This window comes from Fukomys damarensis, unplaced genomic scaffold (genome assembly GCF_012274545.1).
Source record: "Fukomys damarensis isolate Sample0158 unplaced genomic scaffold, DMR_v1.0_HiC HiC_scaffold_4, whole genome shotgun sequence".
Taxonomy (NCBI): Eukaryota; Metazoa; Chordata; class Mammalia; order Rodentia; family Bathyergidae; genus Fukomys; species Fukomys damarensis.
The window spans coordinates 17444525-17471877 of record NW_022900916.1 but is presented as its reverse complement, the minus strand read 5'-3'; the positions used below and the strand labels follow the sequence as shown (position 1 = coordinate 17471877).

At 35.7% G+C, this 27353-nt stretch overlaps 1 protein-coding gene across 12 annotated transcripts in view; it reads left to right on the top strand.

Moving 5' to 3' along the window:
- Dgkb (diacylglycerol kinase beta) overlaps positions 1–27353 on the top strand; it is a 609362-nt gene that overhangs the window by 426552 nt on the left and 155457 nt on the right. The window lies entirely within an intron of this gene.

The window sequence follows — 27353 nt, the reverse complement described above, 5'->3', positions numbered from 1 at the left end:
AAATTTAACATGTTTTTTCATTGTGAAGGAACATAGCTATTAACAGTACCTGTGACTTTATCCCCAATAAAAATGCCAGATGTTTTCATATCACATTACAGCTGTCTTGAAATATAATTTACATTCATTGTTGTTTCAAAATGATGACAGTTATTAGAACTACTGTTAGGTCTTACTCTTGAATATGTTAATAAAATGATACTTCCATTAATATCCCAAATTTACTTCTGGTTTTGGATAATTTACTTGAGCTGCAGTTCATATAGTTTGTTTCCTTGGACATCTTTCACATTTTGTTGACTACATTAAAGAAAATTATTCCAAGAAGGGGTATATAACTGCCTACAGGGAGCGTCACATGAAAAACAAGGTTAAAAACCCTTATTATAAATAAACTAATTTAGAAATCCCAAAGTCTTTTACCTGGGAATCCTTTTATATTTTATTCTGATGATATGTTTGAAGAAATCATCTGTAGAATGCATTTAGAAGATCTGTCATGATCTTTTTCCCACCAACCTAGTACATCTTCTCTAGAACCATCTACAGCCAGCTGCTTTGGTGAGTTCCCCACCTGAATATCTCACAGATTAACACACCATTGATCTTCTCTATATCTTTCCTTCCTTGGGGACAAAAGGAGGCCTCTGATGATGATATTGCAAGATGCCCTTTCCTCTGATCTTTGCCCAAGGAATTATTTTCTCTCTCTGAACAAAGCTTAGGAATCAGAGTTTAATATGACCCCTTTGTGTGAAATATTGTGTCTGTCCGTTAGGTGACTAATGGAAAACTTTCAACTATTATGCAGGGGTTTCATTTATAAGAAAGAAAAAAAAGATGAGTTCATATACCAAAGCTCCTACCATCAAGAAGTAATGCTGCAGACACTTTAATTTTACTAGACTATGTTTACAGTACATAATGTTTACATTCCTTCTGTGAAAAAAAAAAAAAGATGAGTTCATATACCAAAGCTCCTACCATCAAGAAGTAATGCTACAGACACTTTAATTTTACTAGACTATGTTTACAGTACATAATGTTTACATTCCTTCTGTGAAATAGGTACCTGGACAAAATATATTTTAATTCCTTTTCTCATCCCCTCCCCTCCCTGAGTCCTCCCTCCATTTCTTGATCTCCTTCCACTTGTGAATGATCTGTCTTCCTGCTTTTATTGTCTCTAACCTTTTGCTCTTTATTTATAATTTTGGTTGTTCATTTACAAGAAAACACGTGATATTTATATATCTGAATTATTTCACTTAACATTATTGACTCAAGGTGAAACCATTTTCCTACAAAGGACTCAGCTTTATATCTTTTTATGGCAGAGTAATAGTCCATTGTGTGTAACAGCTAAATCTTAGAAGAAGCATATATTTCCATCAATAGATGCACAGATAAAGAAAATGTGGTATTGGTGTTGTACATTTGAGGATAGTAATCTTTCTTTTTGGTGACCATAAACCACCTGGAAATCCTGGTGGTTCCTCACCTTTACTTAGTCCTGCTGGCATTGAGGGGCAGATAGTTCTTTGCAGTTGGTGTAGTCCTGTGATTTGTAAGATGTTTAGCAGTGTCTCAGGTCTCAACTACTGAGATGGCACTGCAGCTCCTCCCAAACTCAAGCTGTGACAGCTCCGGATGCCTCCAGATAATTGCCAAATGGCCTTGGTGTACCCAGTCGCCCCACTGAAGAATTACTGGAGTTAATGTTTGTAAAAAATAAAGGCCTCTTGTCATTTTCTAGGCATATTTCAGAATAAAGATTTTTAAAAACTGACGAACCGTGCTGCATAATTAAATGACACAGGTACATAAACAGTTTCTCAGGAGATTTGTGTGGGGTCTTTTACATGTAAAAGAAATTCAACATACTCTGTATTTTCTCATATCAATATGCCAAGCATCAGTAAATATGTTCTGCATGAATCTGGAAAATGACTGTGGTCGATTCTGTGGGCAGGAGAGTGTCTGGTGCACTACTCAGGGCCCCAGATGCACAGTAAAGGTGTGTGTTGCCACTGTCAGTATGTAAACGTAGAGGGTGGCTGGCTTGGTTTCAAAGAAATTTTAGTTGCAGAAAAAAAATCAGGTTTCATTTGGCTTACAAGCTGCCTTTTAACTGTCCTTGCTTTGTCCCAAATATGGCATATGAATTTTAAGACTAGAGTCAGGTAAAATGCTTTCAAGATGCGAAATGTTGTTTGTTCTGTGTATATTTAACTAACCATTAAAACACATGACTTTTCAAAATTGTCATTGGCTTTTACCTAAAAGTTTTTTTACATAAGTTAATTGAACTAGTTTGGTCTGCTGGCCTCAGACTTGGTAGCATTTTGGTATGGTGGACGTGAAGTTAAGGTGGATATTGCTAAGGGACTGGGGTTTGATTGCAGGCTGCTTAGTCCAGCGCTCAGCTCTGAAAGTCCCTCAGCCCATGATGCCCACGTATAAGCGCATGGTTTCTTATAAATAAGCTTTACTGCAACATGAGTAGGGACGCCAATTAGCACATTCTGTATAGACGGGATACACCAAATGTCACACAACACAACACAGCCACAGGGTTCTTTTTACCTTCAGCTAGAATCCTGGTTTTAATTTAGAGGGGTGATGCATTCCGTTAAAAGAGTACACCTCCCAGCCCCTACTGTCACTTTCTGTGGCCATGTGACTGAGTTCTGGGCCTATGTGACACCATGCAACAGTGTTGTGGGATATACAGAAAAGGTGTTTGAAACTGAGTCAGACAGGGTCTACATTTTTTACTTTTTATAGTTTTGGGGATTGAACCTGGGACTTTCACATTGAGCCACATCCCATCTTTGTAAAGGCATTATTATTACTTTTGACTTTGAGACAGGGTCTTGATAAATTAGTAAATTGTTCAGACTGAGCTCAAAGTTTCAGTCTTCCTGACTTTCTGCCTCAGCCTCCTAGAATGCTGATGAAATTAGTGTGTGTGTGTGTGTGTGTGTGTGTGTGTGTGTGTGACTGTGCCTTATAGAAAGGAGTCTAACTTTTGTTTACCGAGCTTCCTCATTTTGTTAGCCTGGTAAATTATGAGATGACTAGAGGTACAGAAGTGATTTTGAACCACTGAGAACAGAAAGCACATGTTAAAGATGGGAGAGCAGAAAAATAGGAATCTGGTCCCAGGATGACACTGGGAAGCTAATATATGGTTCTACACTGCTCTTTATTTGTTCTATATATGACTCCATTTAATCACAGTTGGATGGAATACTCCATAAGCTTGACGCTGATTCCACACCTCATCTGATGATTGTCTGAAGCCTTGTCTTTCATAGGTCTTGCTTCTGGAAGTTGCTTGTCTCGGGGAAATGCGAATACTTCAGTCCCAAAAGCAAAGGAGAGGAGAAACAAGAACGACACAGAGTTATCCTGTGTTCCCTCCAACGTTCTTGTTGGAAAGCGAAGCCTCCCATTATAAATAGGAGCAACTATTTAAAAAAATATATTCTTGTTGGATCTTGTTTTTATCACAGGGCTTCCTCCGCATTCTACTCCAAGAGTAAAGGAAGTTCTTGGTCAGAACTATCAAAATATTATCAACTTTAAAATCAGAACAGGGATGATATTATTCACTTTCTTTCCTGGCCAGCAGATTTTTATCATATTTTTATCTAATTTTCAATTTCCAGAAGGAGCCCCTGTTGGCCAAGCAAAGATTCATAAACACTACTAACCAAGCCTCTATTTTAGCACACTCTGGATACTTTCTGGTACTTCTTGTCTGTATATAGAAGAGAAACCCAGGGGAGTAAAAATGCAACACACATATGTACTCCTTCTTGTGACAGGTACTCCTCTCTTAAATGCCTTCTTTTCAGCTCTCTAAAGGCTTAGTTTTTAAGAAATGTTGTATTGGCCATAAGAAAGCAGTAAGGTATCCTAACTAGGTATGCTTAATGTAGGACTATATAAAAATTATCCCTTAAGATCAGTTTTCTTTTATTTTTCTCATATTTTTATATGTGCATAGTACTTATACAGATTTAGAGACTTCATTTTGGCAGATTTGCCTATATACATAGCAAGTCTATTCCTTTTCTAAAGTAAACCACAGCTGCACACTTAGGAGTGTGTGTGTGTGTGTGTGTACACGCACATGTGTATTGTGTATATTCATACATATTTCAGCATCTGGAAGATCACTGGGAATCATGTGTATAATAATATATGTGTATTATATAATAATATATATTATGTAATATATATAGTATATAATAATAAATAATATATTGGCCCACAATTTTAGAGGTTTGTCTTCCTCTCTATACATTGCATGTGCCTTGTTGAATAATTGTTTCATGGACCAAAATGTAATTTTGTATTTATCCGTGCACAAAGACTACAGCAACTACAGCTAAGAAATTCAAAGAAATTGTGTATTTACTCCCCTCTTCAAAGTGTGCTCTTGCTTAATATGTTCATATGTAGCTACATGGTCTTCTTAGCAGAACCAGCCAGCGAGGGGCTACCATCCTTTTGACATCCACATAGAATTGTTTTGTATAAACGACACTGAGAAAAATGATGGTTAAATTTGAACCCATGCCAACCCTGGTCCTCGGGATACAGGAAGAGCCATACTATAAAACAAAACAAGCTGCATTATTACAAAAAGTTTGCAGAATCAAGAATGGTGTTCTGTATTGCTGAATTTGGGAGCTTTTCCACTTTAAGCACAGATGGAAATAGAATCTGTCAAACACTATCATTGTCCCTCTGAGACCAGGTTCAAGCAGGAAAAGCTTTGTGACTAGGCAATCGCTAAAAACGGGGAAAAGATGGGAGGGGCCACATTCTTCGTAAATGACAAAGAGAGAAGTATTCTTGTGAAATCTGTTTCAGCAAATGGAGGATTTGTTAGCAAGATCCTATACTCCTATAATTCCATTTTCTAATCTTCCAGATGTGTATACAAATTGTTCCTACCTCAAAGCACTGTCATTTACATTAAGTCTAATAGTATGCATGAAGCTCTTTGCATGGTATCTAGAGGAAAAGCACTTAGGAAGCCTTAGTTACTAGAATTATTATCCCCATGGCTATACATAAGAATTTCAGGACCTGGGGCAAAAATATAAAGAGAGATAAACAATTCATACCTAGATATTTTTAACAACATTAATTCCATCTAACAACATCAGTTGTAGTAAGCTTGTCTGATTCCATGGAAACAAACAACAAAAAAAGAAAAAGGCCCAGTTCCAATGCCCGAGTTTCTCCCCTGGAGAGGAGAGTACTGAGAGAATGAACTCTTCAGCTCAGAGCCCATGACTCCCTCTCTCCTCTATCCAACCCAGTGCCATGAGGCTCTGTGAGGAGTCCAGTCTATGTATATCTCTGTACCAGAGGTCCCTTGGCTACTTCTTGGGCCTCAGTTGCATCCAGTGAATTCTGTCATCAAGGAGGAAGACTGTTCAGGCTGGAAAAGTGTCTCAGGGCTACGTGGGGAAATGAGTGAGTTGGCCAGTTACCTGGAGCATTGTCTGGGAGGTGAAAGCCCCAGGACATTTGCTCTTACAGTTTTTCATCCTAGGCAGGAGGAAGAAGGAGGGTGGGGAAGACCAGAATGGGGCCTTGGAAAAAGATAAACTCAGCCCAGGATTACTTCTTGCTCAGACACAGGACTAATTTACCCTAAATAGGTACATCTGTAATCTTTCATTGCAATAAAAATTAAATGTCTTATTATGCATTATTTTCGGTGTTCATTATTTAAAAAGAACATCTCAAGGGAAATATGGAATCTTAAGTGGTATTTTATTCCTCATTTTCTCTTTTTGAAGCTATCACCTTGTCCATATCAGTTTGTTAGCAATCCTATAACAGTGTCCCACCTAAATTTAGCAGTTTGAAGTAATACATTTTGTGATCTCAGTTTCTACATTCAGAAGTGAGCTTGGCTTTATGTCTCTCCTCTGGGTTTCACAAGGTAAAACTCCAGCTAAGCTCTTAGCAGAGGGATCTGGGAAGAATATACTGGTAAATTTCTGCAGATGCTGGTCGAATTTGGTTCCGGGCACTTGCAGTCCTAAGGTCCTCATTTACATGCTGGCTGCAACCCTTCTGCTCCAGACACCTCCCTCCAGTCCCATGCTGGGTGAGACCCAGCCTTCTCAGGGTTGGCCCTACAATGTTAAGTTCTCACCTTTTGGGTCTCCCCAACTTCCCCTTCTGCTCCAGCCAAAGAAAACTTTCAGCTTTGTAAAGCTCACCAGGTTAGATAATAGGACTTCCAATTTTGAGGTCCTTAACCTTAATTATATCTGCAAAGTTCCTTCAGCTTTGTAATAAAACATATTCACAGCTTTCAGTGATTGAGTTTGGTAACCACTCTGCCTCACACAATGCCTACAAAATTAAGTACAGTCCAATATGCTCTGATTGAGAAAGGAATCAGAAAGCAACAATTAAGACAAAAAAGGAGCAATATATATAATAGTATAGTTTTTAATACCCAGCATACTCTTAGAAAAGTTATATTTAATCAATGTATGATGAAAACAAAATTCCTTGATTTTGAATTTCCCATTTATAATAATGATAAAGTATAATATTTCAAATTAATAAGATTTACTTTATGTCACAGTCATTTGCTGCATAATTCTATGTTTAGGTGACATATAGCACTGATAAATTTCCTACTAGGACACTGAGACAGAAATGAATAAAAACAAAGACTAATGGGAACTCTTCCTACTCCAGACATGTGGTTATTTCACTGAATTTTATAGCACTTTGATACTGTTTACAGAATTTATATGGAGATGAATTTTATTTTCTTAAAGAACGAGATACTTATTGCCAGACTTTTCATCTATTTTTCTGTACCTCATTCTCAAACAGTTCCATGGATTAATTTTTCAATTAATAATAATTAAAAACATACTGCTCTCTCTTCTGGAGGTATTTTTAAATTTTAAGTGTTCAAAAGCCTTATAAGGAAGGACAGGGATAATGGTTTCCATCTATGGAGGCAAAATTTTGGCAGACATGAATGTAGCTAAATATGTACTATGTATTGGTCACATCGAGGAAAACAGAATGACAAGTGTATAGAGCTTGTAGATGTCCAGATTCGACTCGTACTTTGGCTGGACTTCACAATTACCAAAATAGATGTCTGCCAGAAACTCCATGTTGAATTTAGGAGAGAAATTATTGTATTAAAGCAATGACTTGAAGCCAGCAAAGGTTAACAACTAATGGGTTACTTGACACCAATTGATTATTCCCCATTCTCCTTCCTCATTTTTTAAGTTGCCAAATTTCACAAGAATAAGCAAGAAGATGGAGGGAGGGGAAAAAAACAACTCCATATTTTTGAGCCACCTAATGATAGATTTCATCACAGAATTTCTAGTAGCAGTGGTGCATGAACTGGAAAGTTGGTTCAACAAAAATGATTTTGTACATGGTTAAGAACTCACAGTGATGAAAAGAAATGGGAGCTCTTATTTAAAGAAGGTTTCAAAACAAACACTCGCTGAATTCTGCATAATGAGACAAGAAAATGAAGCCAGAAAAATGAATTTGATTTACAAATAACAAATTCACAAAATGAAGAAGTCTAGTGTAATGGGAAAAAGTCTTAAAAGTATGTATGTGGAATAATTGTCTAGAGTATTCTCAAAAAGGATGTTGGTGAAAAACTGAAAAAAAAATAACTAAAAATTTCTTCAGATAACATTTTCCCCAGTCCCATTATGCTATACTCTCTTTGAATCAAAATTCTCTCCTCTCCTTCCAGATCAGTTTTGCTAATCACCACTTTCCTACTTTACCAACGTGCAAATATTTATAATGGACAAGAGCAAAAACATAGATGATTTTTTTTCTCCTTTTAATTGTAGTTGTATAATCAGCTATTAAAAATGAAGCCTGAAGGAAAGGAGTAGATCTTTTTAAGCGCCTCATTTACTTAATGTAAAGATTACTTCTGAGTTTTTAAGTTTCTGGTATTCATCCTACTGCAGAACTTCTCTAGACCTCTGGCTGTCTATAAAAAGCATTCGTCGGTTTAGGCAATCATTATGGTTATCTTTTGGAAAGTTTCAACGTATCTAGTGTAACTCATAGGTAAGTTTTAGCCCTCTACTAATACTGATTGAATCACTGTCTGCATTAAAAGTGACTGAATTGCGAGAGATTCCTCTCAACCATTCACTAAATTTTTGAATAAAAATTTTATTTTGAAGTAATTTTATATGTAGAGGACATTCACAAATATATTACTGAGAATTCCTACAGCCCTATAACTCATTTTCCTCTTAAATATAGTATCTTAATACAATCATGATACACTTACCAAACTAAAAAATGAATATTCTAAAGCAAGAAATTCACACACACACACACACACACACACACACACACACACACACTTTATATGGGCAAACAGATTAGAGTGCCGTTTTCTCTACCACTGGAAATGACTGGCTTTCCAAAGAGAATCCATGAGAGTTCAACTTCAAAATTAGCATGGAGAAGGAGCCCCAAAAGCCTAGAATTAAATTCATTGGTCATCCACCTTGTTCTGGTTTCATTAGAAGCCTTTTACTTGCCTAGCTACACATTGAAACAGCTCTGCCTCAGTCATTAATAAAGTCTAAATTATCTCAAGAATATTTAAATAACTCAGCTAGTTAAGCCACACTACATAATCACAGGGGAACATAACAACCTGGGATATCTATGAAATTTCCATTCTAGGAAAACCCTGTGTCTTGGAAAGTCAGGAATCTTAGAACATTTTCGAAGGAGCACACTGAAAAAAGGACAGTGCTTCACTGTGTACAAAGACCTGCAAAAAGACGATCTGAAGCCATGGCTGTAAAGAGTTCCCCACATGGCAGTAGGGGTGCACCTCACCCTGGGAGCCAAGAACTTGGCTTTCTAAAATATCCCTGATGTCCAAGAGAGTGACCCAGCCAGTGTAAGTGTAAGGTGATGTGCTTAGTGATAGGTGTGATCACGTCTAATAGTTTGTACACACGACTTGAGTCCTGGCTAGGCATATTGCTTTGGCAATCACCATTTTAACATGCTCCTTTGGGAACTGCATTTGTTGACAGTTATAAGTATGTTTTATTATTGAAGTCACTTAAGTGTTTCCTACCTTTTCTTAGGAAGATAAGAAATGTTCACTGAGGACTTTTAAAATAGAAGAGAGAAGCTTGGCCAACAAGAAAAGAAAGTCCATACTTTAAATCATAAAGCCAACCAAAAAAAGCCTAGCAAGGCTACCATCAGTGCAATTTTTCACTTTTCATTTTAAATTAAATCATAGGAATAAAACAATTTTCCTTTTTCTTTCTCTCTTAAGAGCTTAGTACATTATAATAAATATGACATTGAGTGATTGCTAAATTAATGAAACCATTGTTAGAGTTCTCTACCAGTTTAGAGATAGATTTATAAAAGGTACATTTGGCTGACTGGCTGGCTGCTTGGCCCTATTTTTGTCCCTTTTCACTTTGAAACGGTCTAATCAAGAAACAATTCTCTACAATAGGTCAAAGGATGAAATCCCTTAAGACGATGCTCAGGATATCATGACACAAAATGGTCTCAGAGTTAGGGATGCCCGTGATTCAGAACCCTTCATCTTATACCTGAGGTGCTGTAATAAATTACAGACTATAACATGCAGGGAGAGTTTTACTTGTATCTCCCAGAAATTGGCTGACGTTTTCAAGTTTCACTGTGTGGCCTTACACTGTAAGTCTCTTGGAAAAGTTTCTTCTAGACGCAGAAGCAAGTCAGGGAAGCCTGATTCTCATTTCTCCAGCAATATTTTCCTTCCAAAATTTGTCATTTATACAAATCTGACTTCTGCTTCATTGGATACGAGTTCAATTTTTACAATTTTAATGTTCTCACTAATCTTCTTCTGTGGAAGTATTAGGGAAACTTTAATCATCTAAGACGACTCATTTAGCACAAAAGTGTTCATCCAGTGGTTCTACATAGGTTCAGTGTTCAAATAAGCAACACATGTGCTACCTAAAGGGTAGGGACAGTCATGATTTTATAAGGTTTTTATAATTCTAGTCCCTAAAATTTAAAGCACTGTAACAATGGTTTCATTAATTTGCAAATCATTCAATGTCATCTCTGCTATAAAGTACTAGACTTTTAATGGGTTCAGGGAGATAGGAAAATTATTCCTATGATTTAATTTAAAATGAAAAATTGCCTAGTTAGTAACTTTGTGAATTTGGGGGGAGAGGGGGAGTAAAATTTTCATCTAATGTAACATTGTTTTGTGATGAGCATATATACCTGTTTTCATCATTTTTGAAACAAGAAAGATAGAAGATGTAATTAAATCAGAGCAGAATGGATTTAGCTTACTTGACAAACTAAAGAGAGTTTTGAGAAGTGTAAAATGGTGGGTGATTACAGAAGATGAATTTTTGCACCCTGATACACTCTCCTGGCCCACCTGACATCGGTAGCTTCTTGGGAATTTCACACTCTCCAGAAGTTTCAACCTTGCCCAAATGTAAGCCATTTATCCCCTTTCTCTGCCACAGGGCAGAAACAGAGAGGCAAGAGGAAACCATCCTTACACTCAGCATCATGCCTCATCTGTGTACCATTTGCATGGACAGCAGCTTTGTAGAAAATGAAAGTGAAAGCATTCTTGCAATAAGGTGAAGCTAGTCTTTCAACTCAGGACTCTGCTTTCTGGCCTCCTTCAAATACTATGACCTTCATGATGAAGTCACACATTTATTCAACAAATACAAAGGGAACATGCCATGGGAGAGGCACATTGCTGGCAACAAGAATATACCATTGAAACAAAATCCCTATCCTCCAGGAACTTTTAAGTGTTTTGGGGAAAGGGGTTTTCAGCAAGTAAGTCAGCCCTGTATCCTGCAGGTTCTACATTAAATAAAAACATGAGAAAAAAATCTTGTACTCTTTATATTTCATTTTTCTAACCATTCTATGAACATTACTATAGCACAACTGTTTATATTGCATTGGGTATTGAAGTAACCTGGAAATAATTTAAACTCAGTTTAAAGTATATGGAGTCATCTTATTAAAACATTATATGAAGGATGTACATAAGTTACATGCAAATATTGTCACATCTTATGGAAGGTATTTGAAGCTGTATTTTGTTATTATGTGGTTTCTTGAACCAAAACCCTACAGATACTGATGGACAACAGACTGGGTGAAAACAAGGCAGAGAAAGGCCAGAATAGGGCAGTCAGGAAATTGTCCCTGAAAAGGTGGCATCTGGAGAGATCTGGAAAGTGAAAACCGGAGTTTTGTTGAGTAAAGGAAATTCCAGGTTAGAGGAATATCAGGTATAAAGATTAGAAGCAGATTTCTTCCTGGATGGAGAAAACTCAGCAACAATGAGCAACAATAAGTCCTGATCTAGAAATAACAGTGTGTTGGTTCTCTGTCTCAGCTTTGTCATTTGTCAAATGCAGGTAGTACTGCAGCTAACTCTTCAGGAGGACTGAATGGGCCATTTGGTGTCAGGCACACCGTTTATGTTTCTCTCTCTCTCTCTCTCTCTCTCTCTCTCTCTCTCTGTCCCCCCTCCCGCCATTCCATTCATATAGTGTCACTGTCTCAAATGCTTTCACCTGAGGTTCAGCTTTTCCTGAGCCTTCAGTTGTGGTATCAAAGGCCTCATTTGCTATTCTGGGATTGGTGTGTGACGTGTGCCGCAAGGGTCATAAACACAGACATGGCAAAAGAAAGGTAAATATGAGATGCTCGCACAAAAACAACTGATTTTGTTTTGAGAGTCATGCAGAGCTAAAGATGAGTGGGATTTTCTAGGTGAAAAATTGGAAAGAGAAATCTTACGCAGAGGGAGATTTATCTGTACAGCCTATAAGTCAGTAGATGGACAATTTTTCTCCTGCACAAGGGACAGGTGCTAATGTCTGGAGCCATTTTTGATTATCACAGCAAGGTAGCCAGTACTAGTGGCACCAGAGGGTAGACACCAAAGATGCCACTAAGTGTGCTTCAATACACAGGCCAGCACACCCCATCAAAGAATAACCTTCCTCTTAGGTGTGAAATATATTGAAACTCAGAAAGCTGGCTCTAAGTCAAAAAGGTGCTTTACTGTAAGATAAATGAAAGACCAGTGTGAAGAGCTGTAATTATTGCAGGTTAAAACAGTCAGGATCCACATCATGTGAGATTGTATAGATTTAATTAGATTGCATTCTAGAATCAATGAAGCCACCAAAGGATTTTAATCAGGATGTATGCAGTGGGTGGTGGCGGTGGTGAAAATACAGGGTACATGGGTGAGGTTGGCAAGATTTGATTTCTGCTTGAGAAACATTATTGCACTGGAAATTTCAGTTGAGGAGATGAGCCTCATCCCAAAGGAGATGCTAAAGCAGAAGCAATTTGGGAATGATAAAGCCCTCTATCACTGCACAGAATCTCTGAGTGGAAATGGCACAGGTTTTGAAGAGAACTGTAAGGAGATTTGCAGACAAAGCCCCCTTGTCCTTCCCGATGGGGTCCCTCTCTGCCAGCCTGTCTTCCTACAAAGTCAGGAATGTAGGTCTGAAGAACTTGCCCAGGAATCCTTAACATGTGTCCACTGCCTTGTGGGTCATCATGCCATCTTAGCAAAGTAAATAGCAGGAAGCTGTTGGTAGCAGAATGTGGGACTATAGTTTAAGGAGGTGTTGTGTGGTCTCTGAGATTGCTGAACACGGAAAAAAACCTACCCTTCCAAAGAGTTGATAAAAGTGCATTTTAATTGCTAAACAAAAATGTTATTTTGGTTGAAAATAACTAACTCTACAAAATAAACTGAAAATTTATTTTCAAAATGTATTTAATTTATGATTGCATCACTTTTTTCGTTTTATTCAGTACCACAGATACTATTTCACAGATTGTAACAAACATAAAAAAACATGGTTCCTTCATACAAAATAGCTTGGGCGCAGAGAAACTGTGTTAAAGCACATTTTGAGCATAATAGGGACTGTTATGCCAGGCCAATAAATAGCCCCAAAATAACAGTGACTAAAACCCACAAAGGAGTATTCTCTATTCTGGAGTTCTGATGACTGCCTTCATCAGGGGGCCGAGCTGATGATACAGCCACTGAATTGAACCTTGCCCCTCAAGAGTACAAAAAGAACAAAGAATTCTCGTCTCACTTTGGCATCTAAAAGTTCCAGTCTCAAAATGATCATGTAATACTCTAGGACATCATATTGAACAAAATAAAACACATGGCTCCATTCCCACCACAAAAGGGCCAGGAGATGGAATCCCACCTTATTCTCAGAGGGAGAATGTAGAAACATTTGTCAAGTTGTGCTGATGGCATAACCAAGAAAAATACTGACAACGATTTGGACTTAAATAGAAGACGTAGATTTGGACAAAATTAAATGGGCAAATTTAATAAAAGTTCTTGGATAACTTCCTCTGGAGCAAACATTTTTTAAAGTATATCTATATGTGTTCTAAGAAAGGGCAGGAGCCTCTTTAAACAACATAGCTAAGAATAATAGATTGATCAACAAATATATTTTATGTTTAGTACATACTAATTGCTCTAGAAGATTATCATTTTCTATTAATCTTCCTATTACACATGGCTTCTGAAAAAGTAAAGATAATTGCAGAACAAGCAGGAGGCTAAGTAACTTGTGAGAACACAAGTGTTTTTGACGGGAGGTGTACTTTTTTTATGTTTAATCTCCTTGTCGTGACGTAGTTGCTTTACGAGCTGTGTTACAAACTGCACATTACTTTACACACCCTTTAGACACAAGTGTTTTTGACGGGAGGTGTACTTTTTTTATGTTTAATCTTGTCGTGACGTAGTTGCTTTACGAGCTGTGTTACAAACTGCACATTACTTTACACACCCTTTGAAATAAATTTCTATGAATTTTAACACAGGAAAGTATATGATTATGGAAATATATTTCTCTTTAGGGGAAATCTTTTAGTAAAACTTTAAATTCAAATATAATTTTGGCTTTTATTTTCATCCAACTTTACTATAATTTCTTATTTTAAATATACCTGATATCAATATTACATAAAATCTCACTGTCAGATCATATTATCTGAGGAATTGATAATAAACAAGACATCTATGACATCTATTAGGATAAATAAAAGAGAAAAAAGGAGCAAATGTGATAGAATATATTTCAATTTATATATATAACTATGTTTGTCCCTCTTAAGACAAATTAGGTTCTGATAGGTCAAATGCTAACATATTTGAGACATAAGCACTGTAGATTTTCCTAAGGCAGAGGTATGTACTAACAAGCTTCTAAGTGTTAAAATTTATTTTCAAATTTAACCAACACTAATTTTGTAAATCACTGTTAGTACTGAATAACATTCTCTGAATGTGTTATTTTCATATACATATATATATATTTTTTTTTATTAAGTGATAAAATTTGTCTTCAGTTTTAAATGAGTCATCATTTAGTTTCATATGGATTTCATGCAGATACATGAAAATACAGTTGGAAAATTGTGTTTGTGATCTTACATGATAAATTCTTGAATCAAATCACTTTGAATAATATAGTCTGCATTTAACATATCTCGTATGATACATATTAACTGAGATCATTGCTAATTCCCAAGTTTGCTAAGTCAACTACAGTATGAACTTTGGACCTAGATGTAAATAGTCATGGGTGCTGTGAATAAATTTAAGACCGCAGAACTCCTGAAGTTTTAGGCTTACACCTGTATAAATATGTATTATGCAAATTTCAGGAAAAAAGGTTCATGACTGTCATCAAATTATTCTTGTATCTATGATCCACAAAAAAATATAAACTACTGCCCTAAGTATCACCTCATGTGATTCATAAAGCTATTTTGCCGAAAAATTGGCTGTAGCAACTAGATTTACTTTTGTGCTTTCCGATTTTATTTTTTACAAAACTGAAATAAAAGACTTTGTATCACGTCAATAGTATTTCTGCATGTGTGGAAAGAAGTGGAGACCAAATTCAGCTGGGATTCGTATGGAACTGAGACTGTTGCCAGTGTTAATAGAAATCTCATGCCTCAGCTTACCTGTGATTTCACACCCTTGCTTTTGTATTATTTGTAAATTGCTAGCAATATAATCATGAATAATCACAAGGATAGATACAGTACATTTTATACACTAGCAAAGAGAAAATAAATGAGTATTTGTCAAGTTCTCAGACTTGAATGTATTTGGACTAGGGCTTTGAATTTATTGTTGGTCGTGAGCTGTCCATTCTTCTTCTAACTCCATTCTTATTTCAACTGTAGATTTTAACCCCAACAAAGATGGAGCGGTATATTAAGCTGAGGGCTATGGATGACTGGGAGGAAAAAAAAAAACACTTAGAAGATACAGTTAAATTGATTGAATCTTAGAATATAATAGTTTAATCAAATAGCATATCTGATAGAACTTCTACCCAATTTAGACTCGATTTCCTTATCCACTGGAGAAAAATAATCTGTACTACTTTCCTGCTCCAAAAGTTGGATTCCAAGATGAAGAGAATTTATGCCTATCATTATTCTCCAGATACTGAGTGCTTCTGGGTACAAAACACTGAGGAGATAAAAGTCTCACTGGCAAGGAGGGCCCCTACCCTCAAACAGTTGACTGTCTAAAAGGTGATAAGTCATAAATGATCATAATATTTGAAAGTGCTAAGTTTCAAAAAAAAAAACCAGATTTGATGTTTATAGCCAGTATCATAAAGTGCCATTGCAACTACCAGTATATTCATTTATGTGCCACATTTGCAGATGGTGACCTTCTATATGATAATACTGGTGCATTTCCTCCGAAAATTCTGTTTTTCTGAGGTCTGTTGCTCCATGACTTTTGGTTCTTGAGATTTATGCTCCTGTGCAGTCTGGGCCTAAGCTTCATTAGCACCCGATTTACCATGAGTGCAGATGGTTATTGGAAATAAAAAGTCAGCCATTTCCTATGATTAAATCTCTCATGGGCGGCATCTCCCTCTTAGCTATTTCCTTACTATTGCATATGATTCATTTGCAAGCAGAACAGTGATTATTACGTGATTGTTAAATCTAAAGTGGGAAGGAAAGTAGAATATTAGAAAAAGTCTCGTAGCTTATTAATATATATTATGTGCTACAATGAAAATGATTTTATATATTAGCAAGATGATAGATTTATACATGAGAGAAAATTACTCTATTGTGATGATTAAATGTAACAAAAGGAATTCAGAATTTTTCTCTATCTTTCTTTCATTTTACTTCCTGCTTGCCTTATTTTGAGAGCTGATTGCTTATACCACTAATCTCCCCAAATGCCTCCTCATCTGGTCACCTGACAGAACTTCTGGGCACTGATTTTATTATAAACCTAGTAAGCAAAGAAAAGGAACATGAGAGCTGCTAATTGCTATGTCCATATTTTTAGAGCTTAGAGGACAGCAATGTTTTGTTTCCAACAGAAATGTTATACTAGTTTGTTTCTAAGTAGAAATAACTGACAGATTTTTTTCCATTTTTCGCTGTTATAAGAGTACTTAAAAAGTTTGAGAATCTCACGCTGTTTTAAATATTTCTGCATGCTCTTTGTGTTATACTGAATTAATAAAGTTAATGGCCACATCGCACTGAGTCCATCCGTAAAATATAGACTTATTATTTTGCCTAATTAAATCACTATTTTAAACACCCTATCATGTTCTATGTAAGAGGGCAGTTGTTAAATTAAAAGATAAATAACAACCGCATTGCCAAATCTCCTTTCTCTCTAATTCGTTTTCATAATTAGATTTTTTTAGGTTATTCAGCTACAACTCCAAGAGTTGAGATATGAAAGAAGATTTAACAATGAAATTTAAATACTACCTCTGCTGCTTTTTAGGAGCATATTTTGCTGCCTTTGCTAGATTGCTCATGTAGCAAATAATCACTTCCAATAAAAGCTACATACACAAAGAAACAAAATATTCTATGTATTTTGTCTTACGAATACTGCCTTGAATGATATTGTTTATAATACAAAGTGCCATACAGCTCACTGCTGGTACTGAGCTGCTGGCATGATCCCTTCCACTGAGCTAATCATGCAAGGGCCTTGCAGCTCCCCTTCCAGTGGGGTTTGGATGTCTGCTCCCTTCTACCACAGGGCCTTTGTGATCTTGCTCACCCATGACATAAATCAGAGGAGTGCTCCTTTCACGTGGCTAAAGAGTTTCATGACCTAGTTCTACTTTTTTCTTCTTAGACACAGCAGCACAACAATTTTAAGATAACTTGTGGAGGTGAGGAATGCTCTCTTTCCCACTCTGCCTATAGATGAGTTTTAGATAAACTCTAGGGACACCTTTGAAGGATTTCATATATGCAGTGTTCAGGACTCCTCTACGTAAGTGCCCAGTCCTTTATCTGTACACTGCACACCACATCAAAATGTACATGACTGAGAGGCATATTAAAAAAAGGAAAAAAGCAAAACAAAACTCTCTCTAGAGATATGCTCTAAGCAGGACTGTGTCTAAGCAGCCATAACTGAACTCTTCTATTTCTATGGATTCACTGGGTGGCTCTTCACCTGCACTAAACTGGTGGGTGAGTTGGCTGGAGGCTGGGTCTCCCTCTCCAAGTTCTTTTCTATCTTGAACTTTTATCATAATCTTTTTTTTTCTTTTATTGAGTTTATTGGTACATTTAAGGTATACAGTACAATTACATTCATTATTGGGATCCTGTACCTTTACATGACAGGTCTTGGTTCTCATTTTTTTCCCTTGTCCATGCCCTCCCTTCACCCCTTCCCCCTCCCCATTTACAAACACTTTATTTCCATTTTTTCATTTTCTCCTATTTTTTTCTTTTCCCTTATTTCCTTTCCCCTGAACTTTTAATATGGAGTTCTCAAGATAGTGCTCAATGAGAGGAAACTGGCATGTGGAAGCCTGTGAGGACTCAGCTCCAGAGTCCACATGATAACACTTCTGTACCCTTCCAAGGGTCAAAGTAAATCACAGGACTGTTCTAGATTCCAGGGGCTGGAGACAGAGATTTCCCAGTAGAAGGGAAAAGCAGGCACGCAGAAATGTGGAGAATCTGAGTTCGAGAAGCATTGTTCTGTTGAACTCAATAATGATTAAATACACGTGACATTTTATTTAAATCCTAGAAGTTAATGCAACACGTTACCATTGTCTTAATATAGGAAAACAATGGTCATTTGGTGAGAAAGACAGTTGTCATTTATTATAAGGATCAGTCTAGGAAAGGTCTGAGTTAACTATTTTGTGTTTTATGCATTTGGAGAGGGTGTGCTATTGTACATACAGTCTGCTGTCAGAATGAGAAGAGGAGCCAGCCATGGTGGTCCACTCCTGTAAAGTCAGATGCTCAGCAGGCTGATGCAGGAGGATTTCAAACTCAAAGCCAGCCTGGGCAATATAGCAAGATCCTGTCTCAAATTTTAATTAAATCGAATTAATTTAATTAATTGAACTTAAATAGGGCTGGTAAGTACCACATTAGTAGGGATCTTTTACTTAGCAATTATGACAGCTTGAGTTCAATGCTCAGTAAGGTAAAATCAATCAATCGCAATGGAATGATAAGAGGTAGAGAGAGTAGATCTTTAATTCGGAGTGATAACCAGCAATCTCTTCTGGCATTTAGATAAATAATGGCTATGGACAATATGAGGAAAACTTTATTTTTATTCTTAGGTATCTCAGATAACTAGGTTCCAAATATTTAGTGAAATTGCCAAATAGGAAATAAAGGTTCTGCTTCATATTTCATGTGGCTCCATGAATTCCTAATAATACACTGAAGAAAGATTTAGGGACACTAGAAATATTATATAAGATTTATTTTGTGAGTATTTGACCACCTACTAAGAAAAGCCTCTTGGAGATTTTGGATTTTTATTGATAGGCACAAAATGAAAGAGGATATTCTCTCTAATCTCAGCAATCTGTTCGGAACAGGAAGCACTTCTAAAGGAATCATAAGCCTAAATGATTGGCCATAAATATGTAACAATATTCAGAATGTGCAGTACTACTTTTGTGGACCTGGGTCCTGACTCAGTGGAAAAATACAAACATCATTTTGTGTTAACTCCTGGAAATCAATGCAATGTGTGGCTGTTATATTAATAAAGGAAACAATGATGGCTTTTCGATTTGTTGATAGTAGTGCATATTGAAAATAGCTTTATCTTAAAAAACTATTTCCAATTGGAATTCATCTGCATTTATTTTCTGCTTATATGGACCTATTTTCAAACAAGAGAAAATAATTGATGGGTTAGGCATATTTTTAAAATATTGTAGAAAATATCAGGAAAAAAAAGAAAAATAAGTTTTCCTCCAATTTACCTTGGAATTCTCTTACATATACTAGAATGTGCTGGGACAATGATTAATCCTCAAATGATAATGCCTACATCTGTCAATTCACTTATGTAAAAGTAAGCCTGAATATTTCATATAAATTATAGCATCATGACTGGAAACAAACACAAATCATGATATTTCTGGGAGTCATCTGGGTCCCTCAAGATGTAAATCAGTGACAAAAAATGTAATCTAAATAATAATGGATCTACTGAGTCATGTGTTCAACTATGTAATCATTCAATTGGATTAAAAATATCCATATTTTCAGTATAAATCAAGTAGTCTGATTTCTACCCCTTATTTTTGGAAGATAATTAATATTTGTAAAGTAATAGATCTGTAGCATTGGAAAGAAAAGAGATCTGTCCATTTTTTAGCTGTAGCATAAGAGAAGTTTTAAGTGAACAGCATTTTCAAAATGCAAAGTTGTTCTTCTTGTTACAGAATTGGAAAAAGCCTGCTGATGTGTGAAGAAAAACAAAAGGTAAAAAACACTTAACTAATTTTCAGAGAATAGAAACAAGTTTTATTAGAAGTATTTTTTAAGTTGTGAAACCATGGTAGTCTTCACAGAATGTAGGTAAGGGAAACAATGTGTGAAGGAGCTAGAGAGGTGTAATTTTTTCTTGAATTTTGCAAGTTCTACAAAATGTAGCATCTTAAATAGAATCAGAAGAAATAGATAAAAATCTAGAATGATGTAGTATATTTTAATGACATATATTACTGACTTAAAATTATACTGTAACACCAGGGATAATAGGAAAGTATTAGTTGGCCTCTCAGTAATGGAATAATTTCTATAAAGTATAGCATTTATGAGCTGAGGATTTAACTCAGTGGCACCATGCCTGCCTGTCAAGCACAAGGTCCTGAGTTCAATTCCCAGTACCAAGAAAATTATAACATTTATGTGAATTATAACATATATATTTATATAGAGAGGGGGGAGGAGATTTTTTCCCGTATTGAGCTCCATGTCAAGACTGTTTTGCCTAGTGACATTGGATACCATACATATTTGAATATGCAAAGCAAATAGTATGAAAGTGATTTTAATGATGTGAGACTAATGTGAGATGACTTCCAATATTTGTTGGATATGCAAAGTTACCAGTGAATTTATGTCATAGTTGGGAAGAATTTTCCATTCATTGGAAAGGAAAATCTAAGTTGTCTTCATTGTAAGTCTACTGCAACATCTACATTTACTTTCACTTTCTCAACTTAGTAGGCACAGTACTCCTTGGGTATGTGCTGAACCATGTAAAAACTAAAAGTATACTGTATTCTGTAGTCTTACACTTGATGACTAGTGGTGCACTCAATACAAACCAATAAAGAGGACAGGTAGAGAAAGATAAAGAAGGGAGGGGGGAGGAAGAAAGAGAGAGGCAGAGAGAAACAGAGAGAGGGAAGATCAAGAATTTTAACTGGTAAATGGTGGGCAGAAGGCTGCAGCAAGCAAATTTTTTTCAATGTCTTTCTCAATTGGTATCATCCAGCTAGTTGTCCCTGTTGCTTAGGAAGTGTACTTGGGCTTTTAGCAGGCCTACCAGTGGACAGTGTCTTTCTAATGTGATCATACATGTCCAAAACCTCTCCCTCATTCGGTAAATGCACAAATGTAATTGAATCCTGGCGCACAAAAAGTGTTCAGGCTACTATCACTCTTTTGATTTTACCAGTTAGAAAACTTATATACTGCTTAAAATACAGAATGCATGGTGATAGTCTATTTGCAAGGATTCAACTGCACAACTGAAATTCATATTCATGATAACTAAATTCATAGAAAGCCAAATTAACTTCTGTTTTGCTTGGTGACAACAGAATTAGAGCAAAAGAAAGAAGGAAGATGAGGCAAGAAACTCTACAGTCTTTGGAAAGTCTGGTCAGTTTCCTTCCTTGGGGGAGTCGTTATATTCCCTTCTGTTGGACAATTTCTATTCATGAGCACCATAGTCCATTTAAATAAACTTTTACCTTTCTTTTATATGAGTACAATACCTTGTTTAATTTCTGTTAGCCTATTTTTCTATTTATGCTACTGAGAACTATCATATCTGAAGTATATCTACAGAAAATCTCCGATGACGTGCTCTGTCTCACTACTTCATGTATTACCAGCTGACACTTACATGTTGGATATGGGGTTGAGGAAGATGCATGCTGTGAACATCCTAGCTGCATATTAGTCTACACAGACTTCACTGACAACTGAAAAAGTATCAGTCGCAAACTGGGGATGCTTCAAAAGGACCTGTTTTGTTTCCCAGAGGGTTTCAACCATAGGTATGTGTAAATAATTCTTAGAAAATTTGGAGGAGCAGCAAGTCAAAGGAGAAAGGGATATTCAGTGATAGATCCCTATCTGCTCACAGGACTGGCCCAAGGAATCACGTGTGCTAAACAGAAAATTCCTGCTTACATAACTCTTTTATTTCAGCCACTACTAAATTCTGCATTTAGAAAAATAGTATTACATACTAAAAATATTGCTTCTTTTAGGTTTTTCAAAATGCGTACCTCATTGGTTTTATATGTATATATCGTCACCTGCTTCTCTTCCAAACTATGATGGACTATCGTGAATGTGCCTTTGGCTGCAAGGAATGGAATACAACAAATAAACAATGAATCAGTTTATAATTCTCAGATGAGTAGAAATGCAGAAACAGGTTGTTTCAGGGTACCAGAGTAAACGGTTCAACTTGGCCACAAACCTAGGTGAGCATCTCTGGGCTTCCCTTGCCTTTCCCTCTACAGTGACAAGATAGATGGCTGTTCTCTGTCCTTCCTAACACAGAAGCAGGAGAGGAGGGCAGGACTTTCACTCTGTACATGTGTCCTTATCAGAGAGGAGAGCGCTCTTAGAAGCCCAGGGCATGCTTCCCTGAGGTGCCACTGGTCAGGCTCAGGTGACAGTCTTTGCTTGACTTCTTCAGAAGTGGGTAGGAGAGACCTTAAATAGAAATGTGGGCCAGGATAACATCAATGGTGAATCATCTGAGCTCTTATATTATCTTTATAGCAGATACTACTACTATAAATTCTGTTCTGTTTTCCCTAGAGCAACATTTGTTAATAGGAAACAAAGTAGTACAAGTCTAAATATTATTGAAAGATAATTAGTTCTAAATGAGTTTAGTTATTGTTTAAATATTTCATAGGATTAATTTTACCCATAAATTTATTAGTGCCCTTAGCTTATGTTTAGTACCGCCTTGGTTAAGATCCTGTAATGTGGTAACACTACTGTTCTCAGACTTTTCCATTCACGTTCTATTAGTTACACCTAGTGTGCAATAAATAGGTGAGAAAAGAGATCATTTAGGTAAGAAAAATTGACTAGTAATTGGATACAAATTCTTATGCATTAAAATACTCTTACATTACCAGCATTTTTCTTTTTAAAGAGGAATTTTGAAGTAATTTTAAAAAACTCAAAATAGTTGATCTTTGTTACACATTTTTCACATTCTTATCTACTGTGTGAAAAGTTTCTTTAGCCTTCTAACAGTAATTCAGGTTAAAAATTGTATCTTTAGAATATCCATCTTTTTTAAAAACTAAGATGGAGTATTATATGATTCTGGGAAGTTTCTATAGCTTGTTTCATTGTCTCCCTGGGACTTAACAAGCACGTCATATGAATGAGCATTAGGTACAAGCATTTTTATATGTCAGTTTTTAAAAAATATACACCTCTACCCATTGTCTGAAAACATGAAAAATGTTTTCTCTCTTTAGTGTGAATATAAAGTGTCCCCACTATAGTTGTTAGAGTAATGTTTCTTCTTTGTGAAATAATATTATCAATATTATTCTCTTACTACGCAAGACAAAAAGGAAACAGGCATGATTTTGAGAGTTTAAATAAAGTGGAATTCTTTATGTAACATAGTGATATAAAGTATGGGGTCACCATGAAAGTCAGTATGTACCTATGGATAGTGATTACTGTCATATTGTCATCTCAAGCATCTGCAAGCAAAGGTAGAGCACTGACATGCTTAAATGTTTGATATTGTAATTTCTAGAAAGTGGAGAGAATTTTCCATTGATTCTGTCATTTCAAACTTCAGAAAATTTTTTCATACTATTCTTTGGTGAATTCTTAGCTGCCAATGAAAAGAAAACTTAAAATGCTGATTTCACTTGATTTGAGGTAGGACTCAGTTCTTAAAAACACCTCTCTCATTATAGTCTCTATAGTAGGACTATAGCAGGACAGTTGAGGAAGTGGTGAGACCTAAGTTACAGTGTACTCGGCCATTGCCCACGCTGACAGGAGGGGCTGCCCTGACCGGCCCTGTCTGCAGCTGCCCTGTGAGTGCTTTCAGAAACTGCCCATTCACTGGAGAAGTTAGGTCCCCCTTGAGGCGCTTCCTTTTGACTTGTGGTGTATTTGTAAAAGAAATGCCTCACTACACTTAGGAATGAATGAGTGACTCTATAACCAATCTTTAGTGTAATATTTCTTGCCCCTGAAAAAACTACTAAAACTGACTATCCTATGGCATAAATATATCACTTTGAAAGCTCACACTCTTACTAGGAGTCAACAGTAGTGTGTACCTCTTCACCAACATTGTTTGACAAGTTCAGATTCCTGCTGTACTTCAGAAGTGTACAACCGAAGATTACTTTTAAAGACGACGTTGAATAGTTGAAAACTTTCTGTCTTTTATGAGATAATTATTTTTCAATTTGAAATGAATGTTAAAATACTTTAGTAAGAGGAAAAAGTAAAAGAAAACTGATGAAAAAAGATGGAATTTTGGTTCATTGTTGATAAGTAAAGAACTCATTAGTTTTAAGTCCATTTTAGCTAAGCTACTTAGGATATTGTTTGCTCTCATTTGAAAAGAAACTCTTAAAAGGAATTTACATTTTCATCTTTGAGTATGCTACCTACCCAAATAATGTATATAGAATCATGCTTGAAAAGGGATAGAAGAATGTATAGAAAAATTGTTTTTGTACATACTAAATAATCTGCCTGTATCTTCTGCAGCCACACTAAACACATTAAAAAAATAAAAAATGCATCTGTAAGGTAAAAAGGTGACCTTTAAGAGTAATTTCATTGAATCAAAACTTTTTGTGTATTTATGACTTTGAGCTTTCTAGATAAGATAAATGAGGTAATTTCATGCCCCTCCGTATAATAGATCTTTGTTAGAAATGAGCTTCATACCTAATTAGGTTATTTTGTATTCGTATTGGGAAATGCACTGGTATTGCACTTTTGTTTATTTTATGCCTGTGTCATTAACATCAGCAGATGAAAGCCAAAACAGAAAACATCAGCTAGGAAGAAATAATATAAACAAAAATTGTGATTAAACTAAATTAACTATTTGAAAGTTAGAAACTTAAAGAACTAAATATTAATTACATTTCACGTTGACCCAAATAATTTTGATTGTACAAAATCTCTGATACTTAAGTTTCTCCGATGATATACTAAAGAAGTAAAATTATTATTAATAAAAACATGCTAAGTACAGGGAGAAAATTGATCTTTGCCTGAACATCTGGTAGCCAAGGGCATTGAATATTAAACTCTGACCTGGAGATTTATAATTAAATTCAATGGAATGGGATATTTAAAATTAACTAAAATTAAAATTGTATGAATAACTATTTTGTGGAGTTTTTAGAGCATTTGTCATCTTATTTGACATAAAACTTGTCCAAGAATACAATAAATACGATTTTATTTTTGCTATTTATTTTAACTATTTCACAATGGGTTAATGTCCAGTTACCACATGCTTATACTCCAAAGCTAAGCGTTTTCTCTGACAAATTTGAGTTTGAATTATTTGGATCATTTTCTAATGTGAGTCATAAAAACAGATAGCATACATGCTTTGATGTGCTTTTTTGCATTTCCACAACCTGAAGACAAGTTAGGTTTAAAAAATAAAATTTAACAGCCTTTAATTTGTCATGTGGAATCTGATTCTATGTGCTCTTTATTACCACCATATATTTATCTAAGTGAAACATAAAATGGTTGTAATAATGGAGAATTTAAAACAGCTTTTGCACATGAGCAGTAATGCTAACTAATATGGTGAATAAAGGCAGAATGTAACTTCTCAGAATTTCTGTTTCTTGTGATGTGTGTGCTAAAGTGAGTACACCTTGGTTACTTGATACAATTGCTATATTATCTTAATTAAACTAAGATGAACTTTGATCAGCAGAATGCAAAAAAGGGAATACAATAGTCATTCAGATGCAATACAAAATCATGCATTTAATTTTCAAACTGTAATACAGTACACATTAGACACTTGAATCTGTCAAAATAAAAATTCATGGCCCTTTTTATGCTAGAGAATCCCTCTGATATTTCCAAATATGCATTCACAGATAACCTAGGAATGGCATAAATCAGCTTGACCAAATATCTGTTCCTGTTGATTTTACTTCATTGATGTCTCTTGAATTGAGTCTCCCTTCTCTATTCCCTTGCCTCGTGGTTTAATTCTTCGATTATATTTCATTTGAAAAATTCTAATAGGCACATTTCTGTCAACAGTACCAGCACTTCAATGTTCAAGGCCTACTCTTTTATTTCCGCTCTATTCATTTGCCCATAGAACAAAGCTGGTCAAGTCACTGCACTGCTAGTAGGCTTCCATCAGCCTCTTGTAATCTGTAATATCAAATGCAAACCTTGTAACTTGGGATACAGTGTTGTGAAACAGACTTCACCTCAGTCCTTCATCCACACTCAGTGCATTCTTACAGCATACTGAGCTGCGACAAAATTTTAGAACTTGTCTCTCTTCTTTATTCTCTCCTTGCCTTCCTCTGCTTGTCCATTAACGTATCCCCTTTTCTTTTAAAGGCTTTTGAATTTCCCAAAGCAAAATTAGTGGAGTCATCGGTGTCCACTGTTGAAATACATTGTTCGTATTTATTTAGGAAATCAACTGTTTATGGTTAATTCATGCATTTGTAATTTTACAACATTATTCCTTGGAATGAAAAACAATTGCATTCATATTTGAATCTTTAGAATTTAACACATTAGCATGTACGGCTGCATGTTCTCATTAAATATTTTTGAATGATTGAGCAACTGGATGAATGAATGCAGGAAATTCTGGAGAAAAGTCCAACACAAAAGTGTTGCACCTGTTGATGATGGAAAGATAATTCCATGTGGTCATAAAACATCCAGGAATGACATCTTAACATCATCTCCTACAGGCTAGTATTCTCTTCCTGGTGTGCAGATTATGTAATTTTTGCAAAATGATGAATCAGTAGTAATATATTTTTAATTTTACATAACTTCAACTACTGTGTATGTTTATAAAAGTATATCTGTTACATAAAGTATACAGCTGCATTACATTAATATAGACTTATACATACACGCAGAGCCATAGATCTGGCCATTCGATGGCTTTACCCATCTAATTATGTATATTTATGTCTACTCACATATATGAAATCATTTCAGGGCCAGGGATTTAGCTCAGTGGTTCTGCCCCCTTCCTCACAAGCACAAGGTCCTGAGTTCAATCCCTGGTACCCCCCCAAAAAAAATCAAATCATTTCATACCATAAGAAAACTATTCTCTGGAAACGAATTAGAATTTGTGACTATAGAATCCTGTGTAACCTGAAACCTTTACTGATCTTCAAATTACTGGCCTAAGTATGGTTGATAAAAGAAGGGCTTGTAAAAAGTTTGTCAACAAATAAAACCTTTTATTAGTCTACATATAATTTTAATATTTTATAATTTCAGAAAATTCTATTATATAGTATAATAGTTAGCACTATATTAGGTTTCATGTCTTTTTCCAAACCAATAGGTGGAATTAAGTAATAACATCCTAGCAATGGCTTTTTAATTATCAAAATGTTTTG